Source organism: Aptenodytes forsteri, unplaced genomic scaffold (genome assembly GCF_000699145.1).
Source record: "Aptenodytes forsteri isolate BGI_AS27 unplaced genomic scaffold, ASM69914v1 Scaffold256, whole genome shotgun sequence".
In the NCBI taxonomy this organism is placed as follows: Eukaryota; Metazoa; Chordata; class Aves; order Sphenisciformes; family Spheniscidae; genus Aptenodytes; species Aptenodytes forsteri.
In genome coordinates this window covers 442,356-462,421 of record NW_008795021.1, presented here as the reverse complement: position 1 = coordinate 462,421, position 20,066 = coordinate 442,356, and positions in this window count along the sequence as shown.

The following is a 20,066-nucleotide window of genomic DNA, read 5'->3' as shown; positions in this document are numbered from 1 at the left end:
TAATTGCTGTCCTTCCTCCTGTTGGTGCCTCTGAATTTGTGCAGGGGCAGAGTCCCCCTTGGCGCGGTGCAGATCTGGTTGTGTTTCCTGTTTTCTGCATGACTGACCACACTTTTCCTTCTTCTTCTCTGCGGACAGGCAAGGCCTGCGGTGTGTCTTCTGGTGACATTAGGTGACTTCTTGCCTCTCAAGTTTATGCACTGAGGCAAGGGGAAGAACATAAAGCTTCTTACTCTCAGGTCTTGTGCTGTAACCTGGTGTTTCAGGCTGAATGCCATGAAATGTGACTTACTGTTCCTCCAGATAAATAGATACTGTTTCAAAGAGTAATGCCCTGGGTTGATTTTTTTTTTTTTTTTTTTTTAAAGTTTCTAAGGGATCTTAAATTAATTTTCAGTCAGGATTATATAGGACATTTAAAATAGTAACCAAACTGTATTAATTGCAGCTTGAACAAATGAAATAATTGATGTCTCAGAATATAAACATCTAAAAAAATGCGTTCCTGTTCAAGATATACTTCTAGTTTTATCTTTCTCCTGGAAGAAGATACTGAAGGAAAAACAGAAGATCTCTTTTCCTATGCGAGCTGAAATACTGGTATCTTTTTTTTGAAAGTGTTCCTTTATCTTTTAGAGATAAAGTAGCTATGGCAAGTAATCTTCTCTTTTATCCTTCAATAGCCTCTGACTAACATATGTGTCCCAGAGTGGTGTCTTGGTTTTGCCATCACAGTTGCTGATGGCAGACAGAGTCAGTTTTTAACAGCACTACTGTATTAACATTTACCATAGATTAACATAAACCTAGTGTATTAACAATTTTACCACTTGGTAGGGCTTGAAGCGAAAGGGGTCCTTTTCTGTGGACTGCTTCTACCACTCATTTCCTCAAAAATCCAAACACTGTGAGATAAAATTTAAGTCTAAGGTTTCTTGTGGCACTGGAGACTCAAGCTACAACATAAAGACCTGTCCTCTTTTTTCCTACCTGCCATCAGAATGATACTTACTGTTTTCTGCTGTAGGGCTGAACTCTGACATAAGGCTTAAAACAGCATATGTAGGTATAATTGCAAAATTGAAAATGTGACAGATGAAAGGCTAGTCGCACTGTGGTTGCATGCCCTCTAGCTGATGAATTTGTCCATTTCATCTCATGTTCACACCAGCCCTTCCCTGCGGAGATTTAAATTTGCACCTTCCAGGATGACTTAACTACCATGTTATCCTGTACTGTGTGTGCAACACCTTTTGCTGACTCTCTTCCACCTTGTAGAGGCCAAATGTTCTCTAAGACGATAAAAAAAGAGTAAATACAACTTGGTTACAATACATTTCTGAGAAAAGAGAAACCTTGATTCCAACTTCTGCTCTGAATCAAAACATGGATTTGAGCCAAGATTTGTCACCTTCCAGGAAAGTGCTTTAATACTGAGTCATTTTCCTTCTCACTGGCTTAATGAATATTTAAGTAGTCCATGCAAAATGGAACAGAATCAGTGGGAGAAACTGTGAACAAACCTCTCTAGAATACCTTACAATGTTGTAGTTAGGTCGTTTTTGAGGAGACATGGCTTCAGATCCTCAGAGGAAAAAGAAAAAATTGTATCTGCCTACTATAATTTGGGTGAATATGTTTTTTGTTTCCTTAGCTTTTTTTTGCCTTTTTTTTCCCCCTAAGTGCTACCAAATAAAACATTTGGAATACAGGAAAACAAGTAACTTTAGATATTTTGAAGTTAATTATTTGGACATTTGAAAACATCTAATGTGAAATTCAAACCAAATTTGCAACTAGTTTAGCTATTCTGAAAATGTTGGGTTGTCTGGGTTTTTTTCATATAAATAATCTGCTTTGAAAAAAAAAGATTCTCTCTAACAAAAAGAGCTGCTCAGGTCTCACAGAAAAATGCAATGTGCATTCTCTTGCCACTGCTACAGAAGAGAAGTTTTATCTTCATCCACCTGAAGGACAAGAATGAAGCAGCGGGATAGCAGATGTGGTTTCCTAAAGGGACATGTCAGTTCATGAGGTATTAGATTATACACAGAAAGATGATTTTTGTAACACTTGGACATGGCAGTTGAGCTCATTTTTCCTAAAAGGTCTGCAAGGATGAAGCAGCTTGAGCTTCCTGGGCAGCTTAAGCTGACATAAGGCTGCTCTGAGGCTGAACAAGTAGTCTCATCCTCTTCTAGTTCTGGCACGGTGTTCCTCCCCTGTCTCTTTCTCTGACACTAGTCATCCCACAAAAGTAGTTTGAATATGCCTGACTCACTGGTCTGAGAGAAAAACAGGTGGCTTTTTTTTTTTCTTTTTCCTCTGGGCTGGTTCCATGTTGGTTTGCCAGTCTCGTCACTCCATGGCTGCATAATTCCTAGAGCATTTTGGCAGATTTGCTGTCTTAGACTGGCTTCAGCCAGACATAAAACTAGAAGGGGAGGGATAAAAGAAAAAGGCCTTTTTGAGAAATGAATGGATGCTAAGAATGGACAGTTGATGCTGGTAGAATTGCACAGTGAGGCAGGGGCACAGTTACCTGTTTCCTCCGTGTATCCATCTGTGAAGGTCTCCAAAGAAGGCAGCACATCCCCTTGTTTGTGTCGTAAATATGTGGCTTGTTGTGTTTGTAAAAACCTCGTCAGACTAAAAATAGACATTGTTATCCTTTCCTAGCTACAAGTCAGGGTATTTGTTTAAGTGCTGCAGTTCTGCCTGAGTATCTCTTATTAAAAAAATGTGAAAATACATTCTCCAAACCCCTGGGATAAGCTGACAAATAGCAAGTTTGCTTTTCACATCCCTCTTCACCATAGTGGAGTCATTCAGATTTTCTCTTCATAACAGGTAGGTCCTGCAGGGACACCTATAAAAGAGTCAGACTTACTTTATAACTTTGCATAATTAATGTGATTCACTACAATGCTTCTATTAGGATTCATAGTTTTTGCAGTTGATGTATCTTTAGAAATATAAATGTAACATTTCAGTGTCTCTGTCCACACATTTTTAGAGCTTAATCAATGATGAACAATGCTAGATGTATAATATTGCTATTTCTTAAATTATTCAACGTATTGTTTTTCACATTCATCCAGTACTTTTGGTACTCAAACTTTAACATCATACCTAAACAACAGCAACTGTTGCTATGGTGTTGTTCTTGCTTATAGAAGGACATTGTCAACCATAAACTATATTTTTAACCTTCTCAGCTACTAAGGAGAAAGCACCTCCTCCCTTTTTTGGTGTGTGCAAATGTATTTTGTCTCTTGACGGATATTGTTAATTTGATTTTTAGGGGTAGAGTGGTTCCAGAACTGATTAATATATTTGCATAAAAATTCAGTCTTGTGTCTATCATGGATGGGCTGTGTTCGTTATTAAAATAATGTGTTCTGGAGGAATCACTCAGTGTTAAAGAATCTCTTCCTACACACTTTCTGCCATGTTTATTTGTTATTTGTATTCTGGTGGCAGGCACAACAAGCTGTATGCTGGCTACACATTCAGGATGAGTCTGTCTGTAAAGGAGCAGAGCTCACAATCAGACTCCTACCTCCCTGGCACAGAGAATTTCCAGTATTTGGACAGTATTTTGGAGTCAATGTTTTGATTTAAAATATCAAACTAACAAAATGCTCTTTGAAACAGAAGATGATAAACATATTCCACAAATGTTAGCCTTAAGAAAAAAATATTCCCAGTTTTTACTAGCTCTTCTCATGTTCTTCTCGAAGACTTCATTTTGCAGAAAAGACAACTGTAACAATGAAATCTTTGACTTAGAGAACTTTTTATTTTCTTAATATGGAAACTGTCCTTTTTCAATGCATTCAGTAATAAAATAGATCATCATCTAAAACATAAAAATAACTATCATATTTTTGGACTTCATACACCAGATTATAAGGGCAATGGGAAAAAACCTGAACAGAAGGGGTTTACTAGTTACTAAAGCTTGGGGCCAGATTGAACTGTTAGGCATATGAGCATAAATCTGGAGTTATGCTCTCAAGAGCAATCAGATTACTCCAGATTTATGCTTGGCTACCTGAGATCAGCATCTGGCCAAGGATTTTTTTCTGTAAGTACATTTTTGTAATTAGCACAGTCAGTAAAAAGAAATATCGAAAAAGAAAATGTCAGGCTGTCCAGGTTTTGATAAATACCTTGAACGATTGTAAATCTTTTTATCAAGCATTCTTTATTTTGAATTAAAGGGGACAGAGACCCATGGCAGACTCCAATCTGCATTTGATTTTCTTTCACGCTATATCATAAATACTGAAGCAGAAATTTAAAATAATGCCTACTGTTGAACTAGAACCTTCCACCATCCTTTCCCCATCAAGATATTTTCTATTACCTATACACAAAATGTAGAGCAGCAGTTGTACAAAGATTAACGTACAGAGAGGCTAGAGATGCACCTTTTCTATAGCAAGCCATTCTGCATGAATAGTTTTTACTGGACTAATCTAGTAATATGTCTGCAGCATGATGTCTGAAATAATTTCTTTAATCCATAAAAATTTCCTTGATACATAAAAATAATTTCTTTAATGCATAAAAAATACAGTAATTTCTTGCTATGCTTCCAGTTCCTCTCTACGTGATCATTTATATTGCCCCATTATAACAAAAATCCCTACTGCTGGATTCTTATACCAACTGACTCATATTTGCATCTGCACTTTTAGTTGGACAGAACTTTTGTTTCCTCAAACTGGCAAATGTTTCCATGGTCTCTTTATTCTCTCTTTCTTTGACATTAGAATTTGTCTTCAGTTCATCTCTGTTTCAGGAATTAACCACAGTCTTGCTGCGATTTTCTTCCTAATACAAACATTCTGTTTCCTAAAGGTCTGAGCTCTGTCAAAGGCATTATATTTCTTCTTTTAGGCTATACTTCATTTATTTTTTCGCTGTTGTAACTTGATTTTCATAACGGCATGCCTTTCTTATTGTTTTTGCAGCCTGAATAACAAAGACTTTCCAGTCAGTCATGATATTTTTGTTTCTTTTTCTTAGAATCATAGAATCATAGAATAATTTGGGTTGGAAGGGACCTCTAAAGGTCATCTAGTCCAACCCCCCTGCAATCAGCAGGGACATCTTCAACTAGATCAGGTTGCTCAGAGCCCCCTCCAACCTGACCTTGAAGGTTTCCAGGAATGGGGCATCCACCACCTCTCTGGGCAACCTGTGCCAGAGCTTCACCACCCTCAGCGTAAAAAATTTCTTCCTTAGATCTAGTCTAAACCTATTCCCCCTTTAGTTTAAAGCCATTCCCCCTTGTCCTGTCGCAACAGGCCCTGCTAAAATATTTCTTAATACACAAAGAGGGGAAAAAAATCCTCCTCTTGTCTGGACTTCCTCATCTAGGAAGACAAATTTTTAAAAATGTTTCTTATATGGGAAATATTTCCCCATTATAGAAATTACCTTGTGGAAACTGATAATTCATAACAAATTCATGACAAAATATTTATTTGCAAAAATTCCTAGCATATGTTGTATGCTTTTTGCATCTCTAAAAAGGGACAGTTCATGGCCCTTGAAGGTTTGATTCAGATGACTAATCATAAAGTGAATCTTTAAGAGGTGTTTGTAAATGACCAGTTTATGAACCTTGGGAATCTTCTCAGGGAAATTACCATACCTCCTTGAGGACTGCCAAAGAAGTTGTGGAAAGATGTAGGTAGGAAAGTGCCTCATTTCAAATGTGCTTCAGAATAAAATTTAAGTAAAGACTAAAATGTTGGTTCATATCTAAAACAAAAGAGGAGGTAAAGAGGAAAATTATTAAGAAAGGGTCCTGATGTTTGGCTTTGGAAAGGGACCTGGAGACCGCAGTGAGAGTAGCTTCAGTAGAGCAGAAACATTGGAAGCCAAGCTGGAAGGTAACCAGCCGCAGAAGAGGAAGCTGGTGCATTTGCTGTAGGCGGTACATCACATGATGTTAGAGATTGGGGGAACAGCTGGAATGGAACCAGTGTTTGAGAAAGGAATTAGAAAGGAGTATGGAAACTAGGGAATTTCCTGAAAGAAATTTCTGAATTTTCTAAAAGAGAAAAAGGAAATATAGGACAGTGAGAGGCTGAGAAGAAAAGTGTCAGAGGGGAGCAATACAGAAGCATAGAAGGAAAGAGGTCGAACCAATGACTGGGGCAGAAGAGAGGGTTAAATATCTAGTGCAGAGCTGAAAACTACTCAAAACTGCACAACACTGCAGGCCATGTCTGAAACATATGGTGTTCCCAACAACTCAAGTTTAAGGAGCAGCTCTGTAGGTTTGCCAGTTTACACTAAGAGGATCAGCTCTGAGGTTTATTGTTATCATAATGACAGAGGTTTTTAAGAGTCAGTGTTTCTGTTAAAGATACAATCACAGCGGAATTAATTAGCTCTGACAGAAGTCAGTTTGACAGTGGTACTCAAGAGAATATGACAGTCAAAAGGGAAACAATGACAACAGACACAGCAAGATTATTCCTTTTGCAAAGCATTAGAAAAACTTGTTCATTGGCACATACAAGGAATCAGGAAGTCTTCAACCTCTTGGATGCAAAAGCTAAGCCTATAATATGCCATTGCCATGCTAAGCAAAACCTGAATTTTTTAATAGTCTTTTCACAACAAGATGGATTAATGATTGGCAGAGAAACAAGGAACACAGAAAAATAATTCAGAGCATTAAAGGATCAAAGCGATTTGGCTCTGGTGAGGCAAACAAATAATTTAAAATTTGAAGGGGAAAAGAAGGATAAGAAATAAGGACAAACTCAAACATTAACATGGAGCAAAACTAGCAAAATATGTTCTTTCTTTCCTTGTTCTTATCTCTCTTCAACCTGTAACTCGATTGAAGGAGACTTCAAAGTTTATTTAATTTACTTTGGTTTTCCAAGCCCAATCAAGGATGCTATACAAGTGAAAGCTTTTTCATGTGGGGTTGTTTTATATCTACAAATGATTGTTTCTATACATGTAATGACTGAATTACAGTGTATGTGCAGTACACCTGAAAGTGCAATCGAAATTTCTCATATATGTAATAATTGCACTTAAAAAAGCCAGTCTCAAGTAGTCTCGAGAAGGAATAACAGTTGATCATAGCACAAAATGGATTCCTATCAAATTTACTTTTTGGCAAGGGGGCTGTGAATGACGTTGCAGTTAAAAAACCATATGATTACCTTGTCGTCTGTTTCCAGATGGTTGGAATTCATGTAGGAAAGAGACATGTAGTAGATGTTCAAGTATGAGTTGACGTGGAGCCCACTGTAGATGCATGTCCCTTTCAACAGCAATATGTCTTGCACAATTCATGCCCTCAAGCTTTTCTCATTGAACAACACAGGAGAGTTTTGTCCTGTCATCCTTTAGTTGCATCTTAATGCCTGTCATGGGAAAATGGCACTGGAGAGCCATTGATATTTCTTATATTTCTGTTAAGACATCTGCTTTCCTATCATTACTTCTTTACACCATTGGTTTGAACCTCACAAAAATCAGTTCTGCTTTCATTTCTGTGCTATCAAGAGATTTCTAGACAAACCAAATACCTTCTAATTTTAAACTCTCAGTGCTTTGCAATGGGCTTATTCTGTTAACCGACCATCTCAGCTGCAGTGTGTTGGGGAGGGCTGCACCCAGTACATTACGGGTGACCTGTCGTCCTTAGGGTCTAAGTCTTGAAACAAGCATCTTAGCTTTGTTTTGTGCAAATGGTGAGCTGCCTCTGACTGAGCATTCATGGATTACTGATGCAATCTTGGTGAGTCTGATCCCTGCCACTGGGTGTGCTGTGCCAACACAGATAACAAAAGTGTCCCAGAAGAACAAGCCAGCAACCAAGTAGATAACTAAAAACCCAAGAAGCAGGGAGTGATATTCAGGGAAAAGACACAGACCGAAATGACTCCAGGTAAAGGCTGGAGTCATGTCCTATACAGAACGATCAAAACACTCTCAATGAGAAGTCCTCTAAGACTCTCAGGGGTGGCAGCAAGGGCTGGATATACAGGTGGTGCTGAGAGGGTGACTTGGTTCTCACCAGGACACCAGAGCTAATAATATATACAAAGCAGATAGTAACATTGGTCTCAGCTGTAGATTTAACAATTATGAAACCTGGCTTTGTTTCTGATAGGTATGTCTGTGCCCAGGAATGTTAATTCTTCTTGTACGTTCTCCCTAAGCTGCTATTATTAGCAAACTATCTTTTTTCAGCTTAGGAAAGAATGAAGTTCCTCCTAAAAGTGTGTTGACTTGCGTTCTATGTTATGGTGGATTTTTGGAGGATTTCTCTATAACATAATGCAGAACTATTTGAATGTCAATCTGATTTTTTTCCAAGTTTGGGAATATTTGGATCTCAGTTCTGCATAACTATTCAGTGAAACACTGGATGACAGAAAGTTACTAAAATCAGACTGTTGGGTTTTTTTCTAAAACTATCACAGATCAAATTACAAGTTATGAGTGGGAAGAAGGGAAGAGGGAAAAGAAAAACAGAGTTATGATATTAGACCTCTGATGAAAGTGCAGCGTTTCTGACAGAGAAAGCGGAGGAAGTTTAGAGACAAGTTAATGTAAAAAAAAAAGAAAAGATGATTATTGGATGCTAGTTTCTCTCTCAGTATGTGCTTTAGTTGATCAAAAAAATGGTTTGCAGATAGAAGCTGTTAAAAAGATTGGTAATAATTATCATAAAAATGAATTTCTTAGATATAAAGAGTGGCTTTGGTCCAAAAATCAAATTGCAAATTAGACCATAGAAAGCAGTAATATAGAAAGATAATTGCCAATATGTCCAGATGAGATACCAGATAAGAGAAAATTATTCAGTAAGAAAATGACAATAGCATATAGAAAAACACTTTTTAAAAAGTCGCTATTTTTATTGTCTACAGGGAATAAAACCACCTTTTAAGAAAATTATCAGATTTTCTGGCATAAGAATTAAATAATGGCTAGATAACAAAAAGCTTGCATAAAGACTTATTTAAAATCCTACTGCACAGAGAAAAAGCCTAAATATATTACTGTCATCCACAAAGCTAAAAATTATTATTTGTCTCTAATTTCTGTCAAGATGCCTTAAATTACCAACATTTGGTGTTTTTATCATATTTTTTCCTTACAAAACCTGGAAGCAGATACAGAAGACAAGACAGGAACTCTTATGGACAGAGCTCAGGTTGGGGTTGAGCCCAGACCTGGTGAAGGCATGGTGAAGGTCCTGGCTACAGCAGTCTGGAGCCATGTGGCTGGGATGGGCTGCTTCCCAACGTGGACCAACACATCTGAAGGCAGTGGAGTTGCCCCACTTTGCTGTAGTCATAGCTTGTAGCTTTAGCCCATGCAATAGGATTCATCTCCTTTCCCTTTGCCTTGTAGCACTTGCACCACCAGGATGGTGCTGGGTCTACAACTAGAGACTGGAGCTTAGGTTTGAAAAAGGAGGGACAAAGAAAGGCCTTATCACTCCCTGCCACTGTAAGTCTGCCTGTGACACCATAGCCAGCTGAGATTAAGACACCTGAAATTAAGCATCTACATGGGTGCTATGTGTCTAAGCTCCTTTTGAAGTTGGTGGAGATCCAGCCAACATTCAGCAGAATATCTGCCTAGGCTTCGTTGGCTGCAATGAGGTTTCACTGTATGGACTGTAGCATGCAACAGCCTGAACACAGGGTCTTCTAGGTTTTGGATGCTTTGTGTAACCCTTCCTCAGTGTGTCAACTTGTTCAAGTAAGTTTTAGTGCATGTAAGCAAGGTACACACCGCTTAAAAGTGTAAAGAAGTTTTTTATTGTTGAATGTGTGCAATAGATAGTTGCGACTAATGACTTCCTAGGGTAGGCATTACTATGCTCTCCATTTCCACTAAGCTAGCAATGAGTCTTTGCTGACCAGCAATCATAAGTCAGGAAGGGAAGAGTAGGTCTCTGCTGTTCCCTGAATGGGCTGGTCCTTGTTGTTTCTGAGTTGCCATCTTCTGACTCCCAGCTGTTTCACTAAAGCTTCTATATGTTTTCCTGATCGCATTTTTTCTCTTGAGTTGTGGTCTATGCACATTCTCACAGTTCTTCCTTATAACTTAGTGATATGCTCAGAAGTCTGAGCTGATCTTATGCAGTGGCGCTGTGTCAAACTAGACCTGAGGAGCAGGTAGACAGACAGCTGAGGAGATTGGTAGGAGGAAGGAAAAACCTAGGTGACCCAGGACATCCACAAAAGGCAGGCAGACATGGCACTAGTCCTGTGGGGAATTGCACCCTCTAGAGTGGAAGCTGAAGGCCAGGCAGGACATTGGACATGGCTTTAGATGTCAGGTTGGAGGTAATTGAATCAAATCCTACATAAGGTAGTTGTAAACACCTAGTGCACCTCTAGGCACCGACATGTGGATGCTTAAATGTAGGGATCTTAATCTTGAACTGAATCTTGCCCTAGCTGCTTGGCTTAGAACAGCCACTCCGATGCTCAATAGCATAAATTGGGTGAGATGTATTCAGGCCATAGAGACTAAGATTATGATTTTGCTGTGAAGAGCCTATAATCCAAAACCATTATCTCAATCCAAATGCACCACTTCTGGTGGTGCTTTGGTCACAAAATGGACCACCAAATGGTCACATTAGACACTGCTTTACTTAATGTGTGTCAGACTCTGCCTATTTCATTTATTCTGGACGAGCTGGCTATTCATATACTGAACTAGCATTTGCACAGACTTTCTAGGATAATGTGGAGTCATTCCACTCTAGGCACTCTAAGATGATTTGCCTTCTCTTTCTGACTCTAGCAGCTGTTGCCTTCCATAGCTCTGGCTTTGCGGTTGTTACTAGTCAAACTATATTTTCTTTTTTTCTAAAGACTGTCTCCTTAATGTAAGACTACCATTTATGATGCTTGCAGTTGGCAATAGGTTCTCCAGGCACTAAAAATCCATACCCGTTAGTGTGCTGGGCACAATGGATGTAGACAAAGCATGCAGGATAGACAAGGTGGATGTGGTAATTGTGTTTTCATCCCAAATATAAAAAGTGGTTTTTGAGCAGAAAACTAGATGAATACTGTAGGTCCCTATAACTGTGAATAGAAGAATATTCACAGGGAACATGTTGCACTTATGCATTAAGGCTCAGTGCATCTTTATACTGAGTTGGGAGGAGACTCACTACAACCCAGTACATATTGAGCTTGATGAATTTTATGGACTGCATTGCATAAGGGTTGATTTTTTTGCCAAATAAAACAGAAATTTAAATTTAACTGTATTTGCTAGCTTGAGAACCTGAGGTGAGCCTTTTAATTGTTTTGTATAGATTGCTTGGGTACTTAATAAAACATTGGCATAGCTACAGCTTCCCATTTCTTGCAGTTGAATGGACAACAGCAAGTACTTAAACAAAGCTGCAGGGCTTCTTATGCTTACAAATATGTAAAAAACAATTCAGAGCCCTGGCATTAGTTCTGCTGACTGGTAACAGGAAGTAAATGGAATTTTACACTCTCATATAAGGTACAATATGAAAAAATTACAATACTAACTAAAACTGAAGTATTTACAAAATGCTCAGGAAGATTTAGTGGTGTGGGCATCAGCTGCCTGAAAAGCTCTTCTTGGTTTTGTTCTTCTCCAGTCTTTACTTTCCTCTGCACAGGGAACAACAGTGCAGGGGTTATTTGTCTGTAAATGATGCTTTGTTAGCATCATGTGTGTTCATGCTTATACTGAGTCCAGCACAGATATGTGCCTGGAGTGTAGAGTCCATCTGGGGATTTTGGGGGTTCAGTGTCAGTCTGAGCAGGTGCTTCATTAGTTTTCAGTAGCGCTTGCTTGGTATTGTCTGTTGTATTATACTGGCAATAGTATAATAGCTTTGATTTTTGTTTGCAAGAAGTCCTATAGGCTGTGGCCACTTGGCTTGTATATTTAGAAATATTTTTCCTTTATATACCTTATGCTGTGTTCTAGTAGTGAAACTAATATGACAAATGTCATGAAGAGATTGAGTAATTGAGAATGCAGCAATGCGAAATACACTTCCATTGTAATATAACTAATTTATAATTTTAAATCCTGGCTGTTACCCAGAAAATCACCACAGCTTGGCAACGGAGTGGAAAATTTGCATTCTCTGTGACTGAAAGTGAAAAACTTATGCTGTGTTCTAGTAGTGAAACTAATATGACAAATGTCATGAAGAGATTGAGTAATTGAGAATGCAGCAATGCGAAATACACTTCCATTGTAATATAACTAATTTATAATTTTAAATCCTGGCTGTTACCCAGAAAATCACCACAGCTTGGCAACGGAGTGGAAAATTTGCATTCTCTGTGACTGAAAGTGTAAAAAGTTATTAAGGTTAATTCAACATCATTTTGGTAACTCAGAAGACAAAATTGTACTTGTGCCTAAAAACACTGAAATTTTGTGGAAACCAATAGTAGTAGATCTTGTCAATATTTTTTTTCTGTAAAAAATTGGTTAATGATCTGTGAATACAGTAGAATTTGTTGTTAATTTTTATAAAAAGGTGATCCCCATGTAGCGTATAGAGCACTGCCTTAAATACTGTTTGCACAGAATCTATACAGGGAAATTCAGGTTCCATTATGCAGTCAATAATTCATAAACCTCCCTGAATTTAAAACCTAGGTCTTCAGAAGGAAGGATATTGCTTTAAAATAACTTTCAGAAAATGCCATGTTTAGTAATATCCTAATGAATATCTATGAGTTATGGTCTGAAAGGGGATCACTTTAACAGGATGCCTCTAATACACAATAAAAATAGAGCAAATTAAGTATAGGCCATTAGGTCTGAATCTATATAAAAGGAATCAATTTCTCTCTTACAATAGAGCAATCCATAAATTTGTTCATTTGAATGAATGAAGTTATATTTATATGTAAGTAAACTAAGTGAGAGGAAAATTAGTACTTGGTATTAAAAAGGATCCTCAGTGTTACAAATGCTTTGAATAGATGGCAGAAAAACCATAGTGATAGCCGAATTAAGATGAGGTAGCAATGAGAAGTTGGTTATCAGCACAAAAACATCATGAAAATATTAAGCAAGTAGGTTCTCTTCTAGCATTCGCACATCAGAGAGTGACAGTCATAGCTGCATAACTTTTAGCAAAATGCTTTCCTCCCAACCAAAACCCCCTTCCAGTCCAACACTGGCTTAAATGACAGCATAAAGCTATGAGTATTTGTTTCCTGGAAAAAAGGTATATTTAACTTACTAATGTGGACAAGACACTATTATAATGCAGAGGAAAAGTTCTCAGTAACTGTAGCCAGGTAAATGAAATAATAAATTGAAGTGTTTTCAGTAAGCACTGATAGAGAATTGAGATACTGTGGTAATCAAATGTGTTCAGGCGGTACATCTGGAGGGCTGTGTCCAGTTCTCGGTTCCCCAGTACAAGGAGAACATGCACACATGAAATATGGATAAGATAAATGGACTGAAAGATGGACTGAAAGTTGGCTGAACTGCCAGACTCGGAGTGTTGCGGTCAACAGCATCTCCAGATGGAGACCAATCACTAGTGGTGTACCACAGGGTTTGAAACTTGCACCAGTACTGTTTAACATCTTCATTAATTATACGGATGATGGAATCCTCAGCAAGTTTGCAGATGGTACAAAACTGGGAGGAGTAACTGAGTTCAGAGGGACCTCAACAGGCTGGAGAAATTGGCCAGAAGGAGCCTCATGAAGTTCAACAAAGTCCTGCACCTGGGGAGGAGCGCCAATACATGCTGGGGGCCACCCAGCTGGAAAGCAGCTTGATAGAAAAGGACCTGGGAGTCCTGGTGGACAGCAAGTTGACCATGAGCCAGCAATGTGCTGCAAAGAAGGCTTGGGGGGGGTTCTTATCATTGTGAATAAATACCTATTGGGAGACAGCAAAGAAGACAGAGCCAGACTCTTCTCTGTGGGGCCCAGTAACAGGACAAGAGGCAATGGGCCAACTTTCCTGATCACTTGTGTGTGGGATCTGTTTGTCATGGTGTTGTGCAGGCTGGCAGCCCTGACACCATTTGTGACCAAGTCAGAGTAAACTGATTTATTTCTGTGGGAGAAAGAATAGCATAAAAAGAATGCCACAGGTGGATGTCAGAAGTTGGTATTTCTTCAGGACAATCTGTTAAAAAAAAAAAAAATCACAGCCTGTCACTGTGAGTTCTACATATTATGGAATGCAAAGCAATATTGTTTGTAGTAGGAATATTGAGAACATTATGTATATTATATGTGAACCTTGTTTATTGCTGTGTAATTTTCCTAGGAATCAGTTATATCTTTGTGATATTTTTTTCTTTTCAAAGACCTTTATTGGAAAATGTCAAATAACATAGAATGAGAGGTAAACTAGCTGGACATCCCTTAACCATGTTTCTTGAAAAGTCTTGTTGAATTTTATCAATTAGACTTATTACTGTTATTGTTCACTTATATGCTTCTGAAAGATTCCTTTAGGAAACAGTTGAGTGGAAAGTAAGGAACAGAATCAATATAATTTTAATAATAGTAATTTCCTAATTGACATACTTAGGTTAATACAGTGGTTTCTATTGTTGTTATTTTTTGGTGTGGGTATTTTAAACTGTGTTCTCTCTTTCTAAATGTGTAGTAACCAGTGAAGCAAATAGGCTATTATGAAAAAAATCAGCAGGCATTAATCTAAGTTACCTTAAAAAATATTGTTATTGGTGCGTAAAGGTCAGTGCAGAAAACTTCCTACATTTTAGACACTGTTTGACTTGTTCAAACTCCAGAAAAATGGCAATGTTTCTGTTTCCTTTCATAGCACCAATCATCCATTAGATATTTGAATTTGATATGAATTCATCAGGATTTAATGTATATGGCAAACTATATAATCCAGATGTAAACCTTAATGTAGGAATTTTCTAAACTTCTTTTTTAGACCAATTTGAATTCTGCCATCTATATACATTTGAAATTCTATTGATCTTGTGAAAAGTCACAAATAAAATGCAAAATACAGGTCTGTGGTGTATGGTAAAGTACAGCCTGTCAAGTGAAGATGACCAGCTTAATGTCAAACAACACCCGATATGTTGATTTCTAAGACTAGATCTAGGAATTAATACATTTAGAAAAAGTACTTCTAGGAGGGTATTCAGAACGAAGTTATTGAAAATAGTCCATGTATTCATACAGTAGAGATTAGTTACGTTCATCTGTATAACACTTCCAAGTAAATATATCCATATTAGAAATAGTTCCTTTCTCTAAGAATTGTCTTAAGGCATTTAATAGTCACAATGAATTGAATTTGACTGTTCTGCAGTTTTCAGTCTGTGCTGTAGTGGCCAGTGGTCTGCACTGATCATGTGGGGCTGGATCCTTGAAAACTGCTTATGTTTTCATAATGCTTATGTAAAGCAAACACTATTTCTTTGTTTCTGCCAGATAAATTACACCTAAACATGTTGTTAAATGGTACCCTAATTGTTTAAGTAACTTATGTGGCAGAGTGGGTATGTGATTTAAGGCCAGACTGGGAAGTCATCTACAAGTAGCAAAGGATACATCTACAGCATACACATATAAGGTACCATGAAAAAAAATTGATAAATTGTGTATATTTGGACTGTATTTTGAATGTAACGTAACTTTGAATAAATTGCTCCATTATTAATTTCTCTTCCTTCTTACTTGAAGTAGCACAATGTGGCAATTAACGAGGATAGCTATTAGACCTTGTCTTTCTTTCACTGGTGAGCTTGATGGAGTTGTTTGATCAAAAGAGGTATACAGCATATTCATGGCAATTAACGAGGATAGCTATTAGACCTTGTCTTTCACTGGTGAGCTTGACGGAGTTGTTTGATCAAAAGAGATATACGGCATATTCAGAAAATTAGAGTATAACATAAAGCTGCTGGTGAATTATTCTTTAGAAAGCTTTAGCATTCTTGAGTTTATCTGGTGCACAGGCAGGGCAAACAATGATACAGATAAGTTGAAGTTCTTGCTGCCTGCCTAAGTTGTTTGCAAGTACAAAACTTGTTTTTCCTTAGGAGGTTTCATGTTCATGTTATTTCACTGGCAAAGGAACTCCATTGTGTTACTGTAAATATGTACTGGATTTAAAGATTTTGCTCCTAGATACAAGGTCTCTTACAGTCATGCTCAATTTTATCTGTATGATTGCATTCATTATTGTTTAAAGCATAAACTTCTGTCTAACTTGATCAGCTTGAGGGAAGATTAGGTTTTAACCTGTCTACAGAATTCAGTTCACTCTGCTCGCAAACTTCTAAGTTTAAATAAGAACTTAATAGGTTTATAATAAGCTGTGCTTTTTAACTGCCTTGCAGAGTTGACTGGGAATTGCTCTTTTGACTAAGCACTATCAGTATTACCTCAGAAAGCAGCTGCCTTGTTGATGCTGAGGTTGTCCATGGTCTGTGTGCTGCTGTCGGATGCAGCTGGGTGCGCTGCACTGACTGCTGCAGGGGACAGAGGAGCAGAGAGTTTATATCCTCAGGACAGCAGATGGCACTTCTTGCTGCAGTACCATGCCTTGAAACAACCTGTTTGTTCTTGCAAGCTCTCATTTTGCTTTTCATTTTTATAGTCTAGCCATGGAGATTTGAAGACTAAGTCTGCACATTTTAGGTATAGTCCAAGGCTTTGTAATATATGAGAGAGAAAGCCAAGGGACAGCTGCAATTCAGCTTGCTTTGCCCTCTGAGAGTAGGAGTAATAGATTTACTACATTTTTGTTCTATGAAATCTGTGGAAAAGTGAGTCTGTTTTGTCCCTCTGAACTATGTACTTGTCCTTCGAAGGTAAGGACTGCAGACTTTTTCGAAGTGTGTCTCCTTTGACCGTACAAAACCCATGTAACTGGTTAAAAAAAGTGGCAGATTGCCTATAAAGTCTTTTTTTTAAACGATAGTAGTACATTTGAGGAGTATGTTTGCTTATGTACCTTTTAACTTAGTCTTTCAGCTTTTCACCACAACCAAAAAAGTCAGAAAGGTACTTAAAAAGTCTAATAAAAGTGAAAGCTGAGTTTCTCTTGAAATTGCTTATTTCATCAGCTGAACACAAAGTCAGTAAATACTATGGAACTAAAACTAGAGGAGTTGAGAACACTTTCTTTTTACCCTTGTTTGGATTTCTGGATTAGTTCTTTTGTAGCATCTTGTTTGCTGAGGAATGCAAGGGCGATACGAATTCATGTTTAGGATTTAGGTTTTGTTTAAAACAAACAAAAACTTGTCTCACGTTTTTCCTCATGAAGGCAGTAGGGAACGGCAGACTGACAGTGGAGATTATTTCTTTTCTAGATGTATGAATCCTATACAACAAGTAACAAAAAGATGGCCCACCACTCCTCTCAAGTCAAAACTTTGGGCTGTGTGTTATTTACAGTGGAACAAGAACAAAAAAGTTGCAGCTTTAGACAGAGAAAAGAAACAATTCATGGTAGTAGCAACAGTATGGGATGTCAAAGGCTGTCTATTGGGTAAGAGTGGATACATATTTGCATAAGCAAATATAAAATAGATCAGAGATTAATTTTATTGGAATGTTTTTTAAAGAATTACATTGTATCTTACAGTGTAAATAATACGTATGTACACAGATGCACACTGCTTAGAAATGATATATGCAATTTGAAGGTACTGAAATTATCTGTTTTCTGACTCTTTTTGGTCAACTGTTTATCTTGAGCTTTCCATTTAGTAGAAATAGTAATTCTCTTAGCACTTTTTGTAGCACCTTTAGAACTCAAAAGCTATAATGTTGACTTGCACATATGCCTAGTTTTAGTTCTAGATTCTAGCTTCACTTAACTCTTTTCTGAGAGAGTGCTGCTTCTGTCTGAAAATGCAGATGAGGGAATATGTCTGCTCTGGTGGCACTTCAGTAGAAACAGGTGGGTTTCTAAGCAGAACTGATGACCACACCAGTGTCTTTCCAGCTACTTTATCTCACCTGTAGGACAGCCCAGGAGACCTGGATTCTCAAAACTCAACAATTTACTGAGTTACCCTTACTCAGTATGCAAAGCATAAAATAAAATTGCCCAGGTGGCCAGCTGGCTAACACTATTTTTAGTCATTTTTTAATTTGCTAGGCTAGTGGAAGTTACAAACTGAGCTTACAGGAGAACCATGCTTATTCTGATATCAACGGCCTTTCTTTTTTTCCAAGAGGTACAGTATATAACATTGAGGGAGGACTGCGAATTGGGATTGCGCATTTGTATTGTGGAGCAACAGGATGACATGAGATGATAGCAGGCATGAGAAGAAAGTGTGAGGGCTAATACCCCTACTTGAATAAGCACAAGGTCCTGGATTTCAATGTTCTTTGGATGGATCTGCTCACTCAAGAACACTAGGTAGATCGTCGACCCCTTGTAGAAGAAGAAGTAGGGGGGACTGTTGGTTATCTTTTCAACCTTGTTTTGCCAGTGGACAGAACAGGCCCCTTAAACACAGATTTACTGCCATTGCAGGAGAATAACCTAACTCATTGTACAGCCTATGTTTGCTATTTCCAGTCTACCAGAAGAAAACACTTGCAAGGGCTAAGTGAGATAAAATTCACTTTATAGATGTTTGGGTTTTTTGGCTTTTTTTGTTTGGTTTTTTTTCCCCCCAGGAAAAGGAAGGAATCAAATCGTACAACCATAAGTGAGCACCTGGCTTCTGGAGTGCCTGAGAAGTACACTGGGAATTAGCCTGCCCCAAGGCATAACATTTCAAATCACCTAGGTAAATCATATATCGGAGAGATGGTGGTTCCTTTGAAATCCTTGATTTTGTATGACAGGGACATATTTTGTTATTAAATAATTACATCATAGCAGCATCCAGAGGCCTTACCTATACTAAGTGTGATGTTAACTTACAAATTGCTTAAAGTAGAGGTCTTTCTAGCCCAGTGTCCTACTTTCAAGAGCTTTTTCAAGAGAAAAAGGGGTTCTGCAAGAACCCACCATCAGCTAAGGTTTCCTATTAAATACTAGTAGGAAACAATTTTTATGCGCTAGATCATGGAGGTATAGAGTTTATGCTTCCTCTAAAACACTTCTTTTAAAGATAGATTTACTGCTACACACCTGATATTGGTGTTACTCATACGACTTTCCAATACTTTTTTAGCCTTGCTAAATTTATGTTTTCAGTGATATCAGCTGTCAATTAATTTCACAGTGTGATTGTACATTGTATGGAAAACTATTTTCGTATTGATTTTATATTTCCTAGCCACCTTTTAATTTCTATGACTATCTGTTGTTCTTGCACTCTAAAAAGGGCAAATAGAAATTTCTGATAGATCTGTGTAGAAATCATAGTTTTGCATATCTTCTCATGCTCTCTTCTGCTCTCATTATTAAAAAGAGTTAAAATTTTCGTTTAAATATTCAGTCATGTGCCCCTTTTATTTTGCATTGTGTGTTTCTGGAAAGGTCTATTCTTTTCCATTAATTTTGAGACCAAGTGATGGCAATCCAACTGAGGGTGAGCCACTGCTGTGCTATTATTGCATTATAACAATTTTGGAATTATTTTTTATCCCATTCTTCAGTAATCTTGTTAAATATTTCCTTTGCTTCTGATTACTGCTGCACACTGTGGAAATCTTAAGTGTGCAATGACATTCATGTCTACTTTCTAACCTACAATCATTACTTTAAAACCCTGAAGTGGTTAAAATATCTCATTGTTTCACCTCTAATATTTGCTTTCATTGTTATGGACACTCATTTGTCATGATTCACTTCACTTGTTCAGGTCTTTTTAAGGCTTTTCATGTTGCTTTCTGATTCTAACTGAACTATTCTATCTCATTACAAACTCAGCTGCCTCAAATTCCCCCTTGCCACACTTCTAGATCATAGAATCATAGAATCATAGAATAGTTTGGGTTGGAAGGGACCTCTAAAGGTCATCTAGTCCAACCCCCCTGCAATCAGCAGGGACATATTCAACTAGATCAGGTTGCTCAGAGCCCCCTCCAACCTGATCTTGA